Genomic DNA, 15,945 nt, shown 5'->3' on the forward strand with positions numbered 1-15,945 from the left:
TGTTGAGTGGCCCAGCCAGAACCCGGACTTGAACCTGACCGAACATCTCTGGAGAGACCTGAAAATAGCTGTGCAGTGACGCTCCCCATCCAACCTGACTGTCACGTTCAGACCTTTATTTCCTTTGTTTTGTCTTTATTTAGTATGGTCAGGGCATGAGTTGGGGTGGGCAGTCTATGTTTGTGTTTCTATGTTTTTTCTATTTCTGTGTTTGGCCTGATATGGTTCTCAATCAGAGGCAGCTGTTTATCGTTGTCCCTGATTGAGAACCATATTTAGGTAGCCTGGGTTTCACTGTTGGTTTGTGGGTGTTTGTTTCCGTGTGTGTGTTTGTCGCCACACGGTACTGTTTCGGTTTGGTTATGTCACATATTAGTTTATTGTTTTTGTATTTGATAGTGTTCAGTGCTTTTCTTATTAAAATCATCATGAACACTTACCACGCCGCATCTTGGTCCGATCCTTACTCCTCTTCAGACGAAGAGAAGGAAATCTGCCGTTACACTGACATAGCTTGAGAGGATCTGCAGAGAAGAATGGGAGAAACTCCCAGATGCAGGTATGCCAAGCTTGTAGCATCAAACCCCAAAAGACTTGAGGCTGTAATCACTGCCAAAGGTGCTTCAACAAAGTACTGAGTAAAAGGTCTGAATACTTATGTAAATGTAATATTTCATTTTTTTAAATTTTCAAATGTGCAAAAATGTCTAAAAACCTAGTTTTGCTTTGTCATTATGGGGTATTCGTGTGTAGAGTGATATGGGGAATAAACAATTGAATCAATTTTAGAATTCGGCTGTAACGTAACAAAATGTGGAAAATGTTAAGGGGTCTAAACTTTCCCGAATACAATGTATATTCTCCTCTCTTTAAGGGTATGCAGCTTTACAGTTGTTGTCCCTGTCACGCAATCAATTCCTGAATTTGAAAAAAATTGGGCCACACATTGCATTTTGTTGTTGCTGATTAATATATTTCAAATTTTTGGGGAAGTGAAACCTTGACCCTTATGCTGTGTTTTCTGACATGCCGTATATTAGAGACAGGTTCTCTTCACATCCCATCTGCTCTTTGCTGTCTTGTAGCTTTACTTTGCAGTGTCCTCAGACCTCTCGCAGAGCATCTAGGGATCTGTTCCTTATGGTCTCCTGGTTGCTGTGCTAATCACTGCCTACACTCTATAGCACTCGGCCACATTCAGGTTTCTGCCTGTCACATATCGGCTTGTTTTCCGGACAAATATACCCCTCTACAAAAAAAGCACTTTCAATGAAGATTCACCATTGAGCGTGCTTTTTACTCCAGGACTAGACTTAATCTGTGTCCAGGAAACCGACCTTATATGTTCAGAGTAACTTCATCTTGAAAACTGTGAATCTGGCGGCACCGTGATTAGCCTACTCTATGATTGATACTGTGTGTATGTATTCACCATGATCAGGTTTGGTGTCGTTAGTTTACCTCCCATGAGTAAGTGTGCCTGCGGAAAGTGACTGAGGAGAAGTAACACAACTTCTAAATATGGATTACGTCCTAGATACAATACAGCCAGGAGACCTAGATTCAGGAATCAAGATAAGATGTTGCCCCAAATACTTTTACATTCTGGATCAACACATAATATCTCATTAATAACTCATCTATTCTTGGTGACATGCTCATAAATGTGACATTGTGAATGAAAGACCCTTTATTCAACCCACCCTAACACTTTTTAAATTCTCCTATTTTCATTCACTCTCTCCTTTCTATTGACACACTGCTACGCACAGTGCTATGAAGAATTCTGACGAGCTAAACTGTTTATTGAATTGGCACAGCATGCTGTTGAAGAGCTAGCACCAGATACTACTTTATGTTGTTTATTGAATTGGCGCCAGAGACAGTTCTAGCGAGGCTGGCACCAGATACACGGTCTAAGTCCCAAATGGCTCCCTATTCCCTACATAGCCCACTTCTATTGACCGGGGCAGAAAGGGTTCTGGTTTAAAATAGTGCACTATATAGGGCAGGGATGGGCAACTTTGATGGGGGTGGGGGCCACAAAAATTGGATCTCATCATGAGGGGCCGCAGTGGCATGCGGGTCTGAGTACCCACATCCGTACCAACACATGCAGTCAGAGCCAGCCCTAGCCTTTTAAGCAAAACTTTGTTGGGGGGGAGAGAAAATATTTGTTGACAGCAGAGATCCTTTTTTAGTTTGTTGCAATTCTACTGTCACGCTAGGTGTGTGAGGAAGAATCAGGCGTAGAGAGCAGAGAGTTCCACAGGGAAAAGTGCACTTTAATATGGCACAAAAGCAAGGCCCACAACACAGGGCGCGGAAATAAACGGACCACCCAAAACACAGGGTACCAGGTCTAGAACACGAACACACCTCAATAAACGCACACACGTAACACAAGAATAATCCCGCACAAAACAAGGGCGGGTAAACGTACTTTAAATAAGGAAGCCCATCAAGCACACAAATGGACACAGGTGCAACTAATAAGACAAAACAAACAGACAACGAAAAAGGGATCGGTGGCGGCTAGTAGGCCGGTGACGACGACCACTGAGCACCGCCAGAACAAGCAGGGGAGCCAACTTTGGCGGAAATCGTGACATCTACACATTTTGCCATGGGACAGTGAGAAGATTTTGCAATATTATATTTGTTCGATATGGTTTGATCTTTTAGTGTCGGTATAATTAATTATGTGAGAAATGTCAGTGGAAACGCCTTTATGCTCAAATGTTGATATAATAACAATCATATTGAAGTGAATTTGTAGTCACGAGATGATATTGCATGTGGTCCTTCCACTACAACTCCGGATACCATGCAGTTTATTAGGCTACAGATTAAATAAATTACAGGGTGGTGAAAACGCACAGTGATGAGCTTGATGCTCCTTTCCAATAAATATCGAGGGTCTAATTCTGGTGACATGATGATCAATGCTTGACTGCCATCTGACAAATCAAAATATTGTCACTCTTATCCATCATAATCTCGTCATGTAGACTAGCCTACCCGCACAGCCTACCTGCACTGTATCTGCGAGCTGTTGGCTACAGAGTGCATGGGCCAAGACCATAGAAGGCACATTTGTTATGCAACGCAACAGTTTTTGTGACTGTAGAGTTGAAAAAGCGATGGAAACACATTGAATTTAAGATTTTTATTCAGTCCATGAAAACTTAAGCAAAAAAAAATACATTTTGTGTGCACTATGTAATCACGCACTGATTTTTATCCACAACAAATCAGTTTGGTGGAAACCCACCAACGGTGGGGAAATGAGCATACTTTCTTTATGCAGATCTTAGAATATTTGCATGAAAATCTGCAGTGGTGTAAAGTACTGAAGTAAAAATATTTTAAAGTACTACTTAAGTCGTTTTTGGGGGCATCTGTACTTTACTATTTATGTTTTTTACAACTTTTACTTTTACTTCACTACATTCCTAAAGAAAATTATGTACTTTTTACTCCATACATTTTCCCTGACACCCAAAGTTACTCGTTACATTCGAATGCTTAGCAGGACGGACAATGGTCCAATTCGCACACTTATCAAGAGAACATCCCTGGTCATCCATCCCTACTGCCTCTGATCTGGCAGACTCACTAAACACAAATGCTTTGTTTTTAAATTATGTGTGTCGGAGTGTGACGCTGGCTATCCGTAAATAAATAAAACAATACAATTGTGCCGTCTGGTTTGCTTAATATAAGGATTTTTTCATTCTTCTTACTATGACCTTTTGATATTTAAGTATATTTTAGCAACTACATTTACTTTTGATATTGAAGTATATATTTATTTAGACTTTACCTCAAGTAGTATTTTACTGGGTGACTTTCACTTTTACTTGAGTCATTTTCTACAAAGGTATCTCTACTTTTACTCAAGTATGAGAATTGACTACTTTCTCCACCACTGAAAATCTGTCACCATTTAGATGGACACCTAGCTAGTGGCTGATGTAACAAGATAAACAAATATTTTTGTTTTGGGGAATTGATCTGCTGGCCTACAAAAGGTCCAGTTGCCCATCGCTGATCTCGGGAATAGGGTGCCATTTGGGACACAGACACACTTTCTGTTATCTGGCTCTTCTATCTCTCTCACTGCATCCTGTGCACCTTTCAGTAGGCTTCAGCCAAAACTCCTCCAATGGCTTCTCTTCAATCCAACACATTGGGGATGTTTAATATTCATAAACCTTATTTTACATGCAAATTAACACGGTTTAAATAAATAAAAAATATTGCGAGAGAGCTTGGATACTGAAGTTGATGGGCCCTACTATGTACAGGATTTCAGTGTTTTGATATTCTTACGGAGCATAACATTGAACCCGTCAACTGATCCGGCATATTTTGCTGTCCATTGTGCGGAATTATATAAGGATTCAAACCTAAAACACTCTACTGGTCATCTGTAGAAGAGAAGGATAGGAAGAGGAGAGAGGGATGAGGAGAGAGAGATGGAAAGAGGAGAGAGGGGTGGGATGAGGAGAGGGGGAAGGCAGAGGAGAGAGGGATGGGAAGAGGAGAGAGGGAAGGCAAAGGAGAGAGGGATGGAAAGAGGAGAGGGATGGAAAGGGCAATGAAGGATGGGAAGGGGAGAGAGGGAGGAAAGAGGAGAGAGGGATGGGATGAGAATAGAGGGATGGGAAGAGGAAAGAGGGATGGGATGAGGAGAGAAGGATGGGATGAGGAGAGGGATGGGATGGGATGAGGAGAGAGGGATGGGAAGGGGAGAGAGGGAAGGCAGAGGAGAGAAGGATAGATGAGAAGAGAGGGATGGGGATTCAGCTAGTGCTAGCAGGCAGACTATTTGTTTTTTAACGCCCAGTGTTTCGTGGGGTGGCCTATACCTTGAACTCTCTGTTTCCTGCGCCTGACTTCACAACCACGACATCCAGATCGTTACAATTGCTATGAAGAGCTAAGTTAAACGGGTCACTCGGGTGGGAGGGGTGAGATGGGGTGGGTTTTATTTTGGGTTTATTTTCATATTGTTTTTGGTTTTACTTGTAATGGTGAATCAATAAGCACAGCATACATTTTTACTTGGTAGTAGGTCTGTGCATGTACATGAATTATCATGTGATATGCACATGCGCTGACAATGCATTTGTCATTTGTCCAATGCTGTTTATTCTGCCTATTAATTGTACCACATAATAATAATAATAATAATAATAATAATAATAATAATAATCCAAAAAGAAAGGGAGATAGGAGAAACCGTAAATGACATGTTATAGCACTCAAACATAATACACCTGTAACTCTATTGAACCACCATATTTCCAATTCCCATCAACATCACCAATGTCTCCTCTTCAGTTTTATTTTATCATTTCTATTTTATACATCACTGGAGCCGAGCTCCCTGCCATCCAGGACCTCTATATCAGGCGGTGTCAGAGGAAGGCCCGAAAAATTGCCAAAGACTTCAGCCACCAAAGCCATAGTGTTCACTCTGCTACCGTACGGCAAGCGGTACTGGGACATCAAACGGCACCGGCTCTCCAACCAACAGGCTCCGAGAGCAGCTTCTACCCCCAAGCCGCTAAATAGCCATAAGGCTGTTAAATAGTTAATGAAATGGTTACCCGGAGTATCTGCATTGACTCTATCTTGAACTGATTCTATGCATACTCCCCAGGCTATACTGTATGTAAACTCACTCACACACACACTACACTGACACTCTCACACAAAACCTACATACATTCACATACACTACATACACACACATAACACAAACACACACATACCCACCTGCACATTGATCTGGTACTGGCACTCCCTGTAAATAGCTTCATTCTTACGCATTTCATTCCTCGTGTTATTATTTTTTATTACTCTTTTTAACTGCATCGTTGTGAATCAAGCGTTTCACTGTAAAGTCTACGCTGTTGTATTTAGCTCATAACATTTGATTTGATTTGTCCCTTCCTAGTGTACAACTCAGAGAGCGACTGCTGGGTAGCAATGTTGATAAATTGTGCCATCTAGTGTCTCATTTTTCATAGCCTATCATGCCAACTCCTTGTCACTCATTGTCATGTTAAACATTTGCGTGAGCAATGGAGTTGGCAAGATCTGTGCCAGGTTATCTTTTTCACACTCACTGAGTAGCAATATTTGGCCAATGCATTTAAAAATCTCGAATGAATTCCTTGGTGTGTAATTCTTTGTTCTTACATTAAATAGTGTTTCATACATCTGAACAACGCACATAAGAATGAAACAGTGCTTAATCAACATACCTGTAACAATGAACATACTTCCAGTGCATGCCTCTGAACATCAGTGAAATGGTCCATTGGTCATGCGATGAATGATTTCACAGATAAGTGGTGGCCCAGTGGCCCCATACAGTGCCTTGGAAAAGTATTTATCCCCCTTGGCGTTTTTCCTATTTTGTTGCATTACAACCTGTAATTTAAATGGATTTTTATTTGGATTTCATATAATGGACATACACAAAATAGTCCAAATTGGTGAACTGAAAAAAATTACTGAAATGTAAACTGAAAATTGGTGCGTGCATAAATAAATCTGGTGCAACCAATTACCTTCAGAAGTCACATAATTAGTTAAATTCCACCTCTGTGCAATCTAAGTGTCACATGATCTCAGTATATATACACATAGGCCCCAGAGTCTGCAACACCATTAAGCAAGGGGGCACCACCAAGCAAGTGTCACCATGAAGACGAAGGAGCTCTCCAAACAGGTCAGGGACAAAGTTGTGGAGAAGTACAGATCAGGGTTGGGTTATAAAAAAATATCCAAAACTTGAACCTCCCACAGAGCACCATTAAATCCATTATTAAAAACATGGAAAGAATATAGTACCACAACAAACCTGCCAAGAGAGGGCCGCCCACCAAAACTCACAGACCAGGCAAGGAGGGCATTAATCAGAGAGGCAACAAGGAGACCAAAGATAACCCTGAAGGAGCTGCAAAGCTCCACAAGGGAGATTGGAGTATCTGTCCATAGGACCACTTTAAGCCGTGCACTCCACAGAACTGGGCTTTATGGAAGAGTGGCCAGAAAAAAAGCCATTGCTTAAAGAAAAAAATAAGCAATCATGTTTGGTGTTCGCCTAAAGGCATGTGGGAGACTCCCCAAACATATGGAAGAAGGTACTCTGGTCAGATGAGACTAAAATTGAGCTTTTTGGCCATCATGGAAAACACTATGTCTAGCATAAACCCGACACCTCTCATCCCACCATCGGTAGTGAGTGTTGCAACCGAGGACAGATGATTTTTTTGCGCTACACGCCGCAGCACTCGACGATCCAGTTCTGTGAGCTTGGTCGCAAATGGGTCTTCCAAATGGACAATGGCCCCAAGCATACCTCCAAAGGTTTGGCAAAATGGCTTAAAGGACAACAAAGTCAAGGTATTGGAGTGGCCATCACAAAGCCCTGACCTCAATCCTATAGAAAACTTGTGGGCAGAACTGAAAAGGCGTGTGCGAGCAAGGAGGCTCGCAAACCTGACTCAGTTACACCAGCTCTGTCAGGAGGAATGGGCCAAAATTCACCCAACTTATTGTGGGAAGCTTATGGAAGGCTACCTGAAACGTTTGACCTAAGTTAAACAATTTAAAGGCAATGCTACCAAATAATAGAGTGTGTGTAAACTTCTGACCCACTGGGAATGTGATGAAAGAAACAAAAGCTGAAATAAATCCTACTCTACTATTATTCTGACATTTCACATTCTTAAAACAAAGTGGTTGTCAGAGTCGTGTGTATAGGTGGCAGGGAAGTCAGGCGCAGGAGAATCAAACTGTGTGTAATGGAGTTATTTAATAACGATAAACAAAACACTCCAAACACTAAATGTAAACAATAAACAAAATGGGTATGAGGACCCTTCATGCCACAAAACAAAAAACACAAAACTGAATAACAAACAATCTCTGACAAAGACATGAGGGGAAACAGAAGGTTAAATACACAACAGGTAATGAATGGGATTGAAACCAGGTGTGTAGGAAGACAAGACAAAACCAATGGAAAATGAAAAATTGATCAATAATGGCTAGAAGACCGGTGAAGTCGACCACCAAGCACCGCCCGAACAAGGAGGCAGAAGTCGTGACAGTGGTGATCCTAACTGACCTAAGACAGGGAATTTTTACTAGGATGAAATGTCAGCAATTGTGAAAAACTGAGTTTAAATGTATTTGGCTAAGGTGTATGTAAACTTCCGACTTCAACTGTATTCAACTGTATTCAACTGAAAATTAAACAACTGCTTTCTGCAGACAAATTTGGATATATGCGCCCTCCTTTGTGAGCTAATGCTGATGACTGGTTATTGGTCAACAATCAAGGCTCACAACGTTTTGGTTCTGAAGCACAAATGTAATGTTTTTTTGACAATCATGGCATAAATCCGTAGACCTATGTTAGAACCAGATCAAATTGGCAAAGGTAAAATTCTAAAATACAAATGTTATGTACAGTACCAGTCAAAAGTTTGGACACACCGATTCATTCAAGGGTTTTTCTTTATTTTTACCATTTTATACATTGTAGAATAATAGTGAAGACATCAATACTATGAAATAACACATATGGAATCATGTAGTAACCAAAAAAGTGTTAAACAAATCAAAATAGATTTTAGATTTTAGTTTCTTCAAAGTATTAACCCTTTGCCTTGATGGCAGCTATGCACACTCTTGGCATTCTCTAAACCAGCTTCACCTGGAATGCTTTTCCAACAGTCTTGAAGGAGTTCCCACATTTGCAGCTTTTCCTTCACTTTGCGGTCCAACTCATCCCAAACCATCTAAATTGGGTTGAGGTCGGCTGATATGGAGGCCAGGTCATCTGATGCAGCACTCCATCTTGGTCAAATAGCAAATTGAAAATCAAATGATAGTCCCACTAAGCGTAAAACAGATGGGATGGCGTATCGCTGCTGAATACTGTGGTAACCATGCTGGTTAAGTGTGCCTTGAATTCTAAATAAATCACTGACAGTGTCACCAACAAAGCACCCCCACACCATCATACCTCCTCGTCCATGCTTCATGGTAGGAACCACACATACGGAGATCATCCGTTCACCTACTCTACGTCTCACAAAGACACGGCAGTTGGAACCAAAAATCTCAAATTTGGACTCATCAGACCAAAGGACCGATTTTCACTGGTCTAATGTCAATTGCTCATGTTTCTTGACCAAATCAAATCAAATCAAATTTGTCACATACACATGGTTAACAGATGTTAATGCGAGTGTAGCGAAATGCTTGTGCTTCTAGTTCAGACAATGCAGTAATAACCAACGAGTAATCTAACCTAACAATTCCACAACTACTACCTTATACCCACAAGTGTAAAGGGATAAAGAATATGTACATAAAGATATATGAATGAGTGATGGTACAGAACGGCATAGGCAAGATGCAGTAGATGGTATCGAGTACAGTATATACATATGAGATGAGTAATGTAGGGTATGTAAACACTATATTAAGTGGCATTGTTTAAAGTGGCTAGTGATACATTTTTTTTTACATCAATTCCGTTATTAAAGTGGCTGGAGTTGAGTCAGTATGTTGGCAGCAGCAACTCAATGTTAGTGGTGGCTGTTTAACAGTCTGATGGCCTTGAGATAGAAGCTGTTTTTCAGTCTCTCGGTCCCTGCTTTGATGCACCTGTACTGACCTCGCCTTCTGGATGATAGCGGGGTGAACAGGCAGTGGCTCGGGTGGTTGTTGTCCTTGATGATCTTTATGGCCTTCCTGTGACATCGGGGGGTGTAGGTGTCCTGGAGGGCAGGTAGTTTGCCCCCGGTGATGCGTTGTGCAGACCTCACTACCCTCTGGAGAGCCTTACGGTTGTGGGCAGAGCAGTTGCCGTACCAGGTGGTGATACAGCCCGACAGGATGCTCTCGATTGTGCATCTGTAGAAGTTTGTGAGTGCCTTTGGTGACAAGCCAAATTTCTTCAGCCTCCTGAGGTTGAAGAGACGCTGCTGCGCCTTCTTCACAATGCTGTCTGTGTTGATGGACCAATTCAGTTTGTCGGTGATGTGTACGCCGAGGAACTTAAAACTTACTACCCTCTCCACTACTGTCCCGTCGATGTGAATAGGGGGGTGCTCCCTCTGCTGTTTCCTGAAGTCCACGATAATCTCCTTTGTTTTGTTGACGTTGAGTGTGAGGTTATTTTCCTGACACCACACTCCGAGGGCCCTCACCTCATCCCTGTAGGCCGTCTCGTCATTGTTGGTAATCAAGCCTACCACTGTAGCCTACCACTTGATGATTGAGTTGGAGGCGTGCATGGCCACGCAGTCGTGGGTGAACAGGGAGTACAGGAGAGGGCTCAGAACGCACCTTTGTGGAGCCCCAGTGTTGAGGATCAGCGGGGTGGAGATGTTGTTACCCTTACCACCTGAGGGCGGCCCGTCAGGAAGTCCAGTACTCGGTTCAGGGCGGGGTCGAGACCCAGGGTCTCAAGCTTGATGACGAGTTTGGAGGGTACTATGGTGTTAAATGCTGAGCTGTAGTCGATGAACAGCATTCTCACATAGGTATTCCTCTTGTCCAGATGGGTTAGGGCAGTGTGCAGTGTGGTGCGATTGCCTCGTCTGTGGACCTATTGGGGCGGTAAGCAAATTGGAGTGGGTCTAGGGTGTCAGGTAGGGTGGAGGTGATATGTCTCTCAAAGCACTTCATGATGATGGAAGTGAGTGCTACGGGGCGGTAGTAATTTAGCTCAGTTACCTTAGCTTTCTTGGGAACAGGAACAATGGTGGCCCTCTTGAAGCATGTGGGGACAGCAGACTGGGATAAGGATTGATTGAATATGTCCGTAAAAACACCAGCCAGCTGGTCTGCACATCCTCTGAGGATGCGGCTGGGGATGGGCCTGCAGCCTTGCGAGGGTTAACACGTTTAAATGTTGTACTCACGTCAGCTGCAGTGAAGGAGTCAGCAGGTTTTGGTAGCGGGCCGTGTCAGTGGCACTGTATTGTCCCCAAAGCGAGCAAAGAAGTTGTTTAGTCTATCTGGGAGCAAGACATCCTGGTCCGCGACGGGGCTGGTTTTCTTTTTGTAATCCGTGATTGACTGTAGACCCTGCCACATACCTCTTGTGTCTGAGCCGTTGAATCGTCTCTATACTGACGCTTAGCTTGTTTGATTGCCTTGTGGAGGGAATACCTACACTGTTTGTATTCGGTCATGATTCCGGTCACCTTGCCCTGGTTAAAAGCAGTGGTTCGCGCTTTCAGTTTCGCGTGAATGCTGCCATCAATCCACGGTTTCCACGGCTATGGCGATAGCTTGTACATGTTTGCCCCTGTGGAGTCATTACATATGCTGGACACTGTGTACCATCGGGTGTTGAGGTTTGTTAAAAACTCCAAAGCTCACCCCTTACGGAGCGAGGTAAAAAAGCGTTCTCATACTCCACCTCTTACAATTTAAACTTCTTCCACTAACATCAAACCCCTTCTGGACAGCTGAAACAAGTGAGGAAAAATGACCCTTTCTAATTATTATTATTATCATTTGTATGAATAGACCAGGCGCTAGCTGGGATGCTGTCGTTCTGGGCCCTCCAAGCAGTGGTGTTGTAGATGGCCTCTCCATTGACCCCCAGCCACTGACTCATCTGCTTCAGATAGGTCCGATGTTCATCTCTCCACAGGACACTGTCTCCACCAACGTCTGAATCACACAGGCCCCAAGTATGCATTCATAAAGCCTTTATTACAGCTATATGAAATATAATAATATCTTCCATAGGCAGGCATGCAGCTGAATCTGCATTGTTAAATTTAGTTGCGTAGTTTAATTGTGTGGGGCTGGAAAAGTAACCAAATTTCAGTCTACCCGATATCAAATACATTCCTATTAGCTTCATACATGTCCTACTGTTGTGTACAATTATTAGTCTAGGAGAGAAGAATGAAGCCAAACAAGTCATGCTGTAGAGTTGAGCATTTAGGTTACCCAAAAAATAGTGGTCAAGTGTTATATAAGAAACATACAGGATCAGCAGCATTTCAAAAACAAGTTAAAATACTTTAGACTGAGTGCACTTTACAGTTAAATTATGCTGTTTATGAGTCATACTAAATCATATGCAAACAGGATTATGACCGATTCAGCTACAAAAAGTTTGTTATGGTAGTGCAATAACCTTCGTGACCTAAATGATTTAAGTCTCCTGTTTACCATAAAATAAAGTGCTTTTTCAGTTCCATTTAAAAGTGACCGCCACAAGCTGCTCGATAGTGTAGTCTTTAAGCTGGGCGTTTCTCCTGTAACCCCAGGAACCTTTGTCTATTGAAAAGCAGGTGTCCGGATCATCGCAGGTGTAGATCATTGGTCACCACAGTCTCTCGCACTGGGCTATTCCAATTTCTGTACCAGTGTTGTTAATGCAAATGCTGAAGCATGTGATGTTTACACTGTTGGTGCATACATCATTCTCCATAGCATTAACTGACACATTAAATAGACCTATAACTGCAAAAAGAGATTGGTGTAGATTTTTAGACATTTATGGACAGTTTCCCTGGACACAGATTAAAACTAGTCCTAGACTAAAAAGCATGTTGAATGGACAATCTTCATTGAAAGTGCGTTATAGTCCAGGACTAGGCTTAATCTGTGTCCTAGCCCATAAAGTCCCTACCTCTCATTGTAAAGCAGAGAACGCGTATAGTATGTTATTTCCCTAAACATGTTACATCATATTTTATCGCTCTGACTGGTCCCACTTTTGTTTGTGGATATGCTCTGTTGGAGGTCGACTGACAGAAAGCTCAACTACTATCAAAATAAATGTGCATCTGACTGGAAGTGTGCAGAGACTTTTCTGCTTTCTCCAGTTTTGCATTTTGCCTTCATCACCTTCACTTATAGGTTTTGAGAGTGTGGTAGATTCTGTCTATTATCTCTATGACTGTACCTCTCGTTGTATAGCCAAGCCAGGAATGCGGTGCTGTTCCAGTATTTATCAGGAGCATCACCGTCTCCATTGGACCACAGCAGCTCCAGCTTGTACTTGTTGATGATCTCATAGAGCTCGGGCAGCGTCTTAGTGGTGGGGAATAGGTTGGTAGTGTACAGGTTGGCAGCGTCCTGCTCGTAAAGCAGATTCAACCACTCAAACAGAGAGTGGTACAGTCCCAGAGTGCTCCAGACACTTCTCCAACTAGGTCCTGTTAGGAGCCAAGTCCACTGCGTTGCAGTTCCAGGAGTTCTCCGAACCCCACAGAGTGAAGCCTGCAGATAGAACAATAACAATAAACCACAAATGCATTTTTATAGGCCTAATCCAGTGGAATCATAGAAATTATTATTTTATTCAATGGAAGGGTACACCTTATTAGTGGAGCATGCATTGCGCGCACACACACACACGCACACACGCACACACACACACACACACACACACACACACACACACACACACACACACACACACACACAAAAGCATGTGGACCCCTTCAAATTAGTGGATTTGGCTATTTCAGAGACAACCGTTGCTGACCGGTGTATAAAATTGAGGACACTGCCATGCAATCGCCATAGAAAAACATTGGCAGTGTCACACCCTGACCAGTTTCACCTGTCCTCGTTATTGTCTCCACCCCCTCCAGGTGTCGCTTGTTTTCCCCAGTGTATTGATCCCTGTGTTTCCTGTCTCTCTGTGCCAGTTCGTCTTGTATGTTTCCAAGTCAACCAGCGGTTTTATCGTTCGCCTGCTTTTTGCTTTCTCCTTTTTGTAGTCCTCCCGGTTTTGACCCTTGCCTGTTTCTGAACTTTCTACCTGCCTGCCTGACCATTCTGCCTGCCTTGACCACGAGCCTGTCTGCCACTCTGTGCCTCCTGGACTCTGATCTGGTTTTGACCTTTGGTTTTGACCATTACTGTACCACGTCTGTGTGTGGAACCACCAAAGCTCTTCCTAGAGCTGGCCGCCCAGCCAAACTGAGCAATCGGGGGGGAAGGGCCTTGGTTAAGCATGTGACCAAGAACCCAATGGTCCCTCTGACAGAGCTCCAGAGTTCCTCTGTGGAGATGCGAGAACCTTCCAGAAGGACAACCATCTCTGCAGCACTCCACCAATCAGGTTTTTATGGTAGAGTGGCCAAACAGAACCCACTCCTCAGTAAAAGGCACATGACAGCCCGCTTGGAGTTTGCCAAAAGGCACCTAAAGGAATCTCAGTCCAGGAGAAAAAAAGATTCTCTGGTCTGATGAAACCAAGATTGAACTCTTTGGCCTGAATGCCAAGCTTCAAGTCTGGAGGAAAGCTGGCACCATCCCTATGGTGAACCATGGTGGTGGCAGCATCATGCTGTGGGGATGTTTTTCAGCAGCAGGGACTGGGAGAATATTCAGGATAGAGAGAATGATGAACAGAGCAAAGTACAGAGAGATACTTGTTGAAAACCTGCACCAGAGCACTCAGGACCTCAGACTGGGGCGAAGGTTCACCTTCCAACAGGACAACAACCCTACAATCTAGACAACGCACAATCCCCCCACAATCTAGACAACGCAGGAGTAGCTTTGGGACGAGTCTCTGAATGTCCTTGAGTGGCCCAGCCAGAGCCCAGACTTGAATCCAATCAAACATCTCTGAAGAGACCTGAAAATATCTGTGCTGCAACGCTTCCCATCCAACCTGGCAGAGCTTGAAAGGATCTGCAGAGGAGTATGGGAGAAAATTCCCAAATACAGGTGTGCCAAGCTTGTAGCGTCATACCCAAGAAGACTGGAGGCTGTAATTGCTGCCAAAGGGTCAAGTCAAAATATATGTAATGTTGTCACGTGTGCTCCCTCTTCAGCCTCTAGGTCACCAGGCTGCTCGTTATGGCGCACACCTGTCTCCATTGTTACGCGCACCTGCGCGTCATCAGACTCACTTGGACTTCATCACTTCTCTGATTACCTTCCCTATATAAGTCACTCTCTTTGGTTCCTTTCCCAAGGCGTTGTTGTTTCTATTCCTGTGTCATGTCTGTGCATTGTTCGTGTTTCTTATTTTGTATTATGCTGTAGTCATTTATTAATGCACTCATTCCCTGTACTTGCTTCCCGACTCCCAGTGCACATCGTTATACACGTGCCGAATACAACAGGTGTAGACCTTACCGTGAAATGCTTACTTACAAGCCTTTAATCATCAATGTTGTTTTAATATTTACTAAATAAACTTAAGTAAAAAATAAAAGAGCAAAAATAAAAGAACAATAACGAGGCTATACACATTCTTCAACAAAGTACTGAGTAAAGGGTCTGAACATTTTTATTTATTTTTTTACCCATTTTTCTCCCCAATTGGTAGTTATAGTCGTGCCATCGCTGCAACTCCTGTACGAACTTGGGAGAGGCGAAGGTTGAGAGCCATATGTCCTCTGAATCATGACCCTGCCAAGCCGCACTGCTTCTTGACACTGCTGACTTAACCCGGAAGCCAGCTGTACCAATGTTTCGGGGGAAACACCATCCAACTGGCGACCGTGTCAGCGTGCATGCGCCTGACCCTCCACAGAAGTCACTAGAGCGCGATGGGACAAGGATATCCCGGCTGGCCAATCCCTCCCCTAACCCGGACAATGCTGGGCCAATTGCTCACATCGGCTACGGAGAGCGTGATCACACAGTAGTTCTGAACAGCTGGTGCTCTCATGCATGCTTCAGCGTTGCTTGCTTCAAAGTGAGCATGAAAGGCATTTAACTCGTTTGGTAGGGTTGCGTCACAGGGCAGCTCGCGGCTGGGTTTCCCTTTGTAGGCCGTAATAGTTTGCAAGCCCTGCCACGTCCAACGAGCATCTGAGCCGTTGTAGTAGGATTTAATCTTAGTCTTGTATTGACGCTATGCCTGTTTGATGGTTCGTCTGAGGGCATAGTGAGATTTCTTATAATAGT

This window comes from Oncorhynchus mykiss, chromosome 19, assembly GCF_057628025.1.
Source record: "Oncorhynchus mykiss isolate SJ-2025 chromosome 19, ASM5762802v1, whole genome shotgun sequence".
NCBI lineage: Eukaryota > Metazoa > Chordata > Actinopteri > Salmoniformes > Salmonidae > Oncorhynchus > Oncorhynchus mykiss.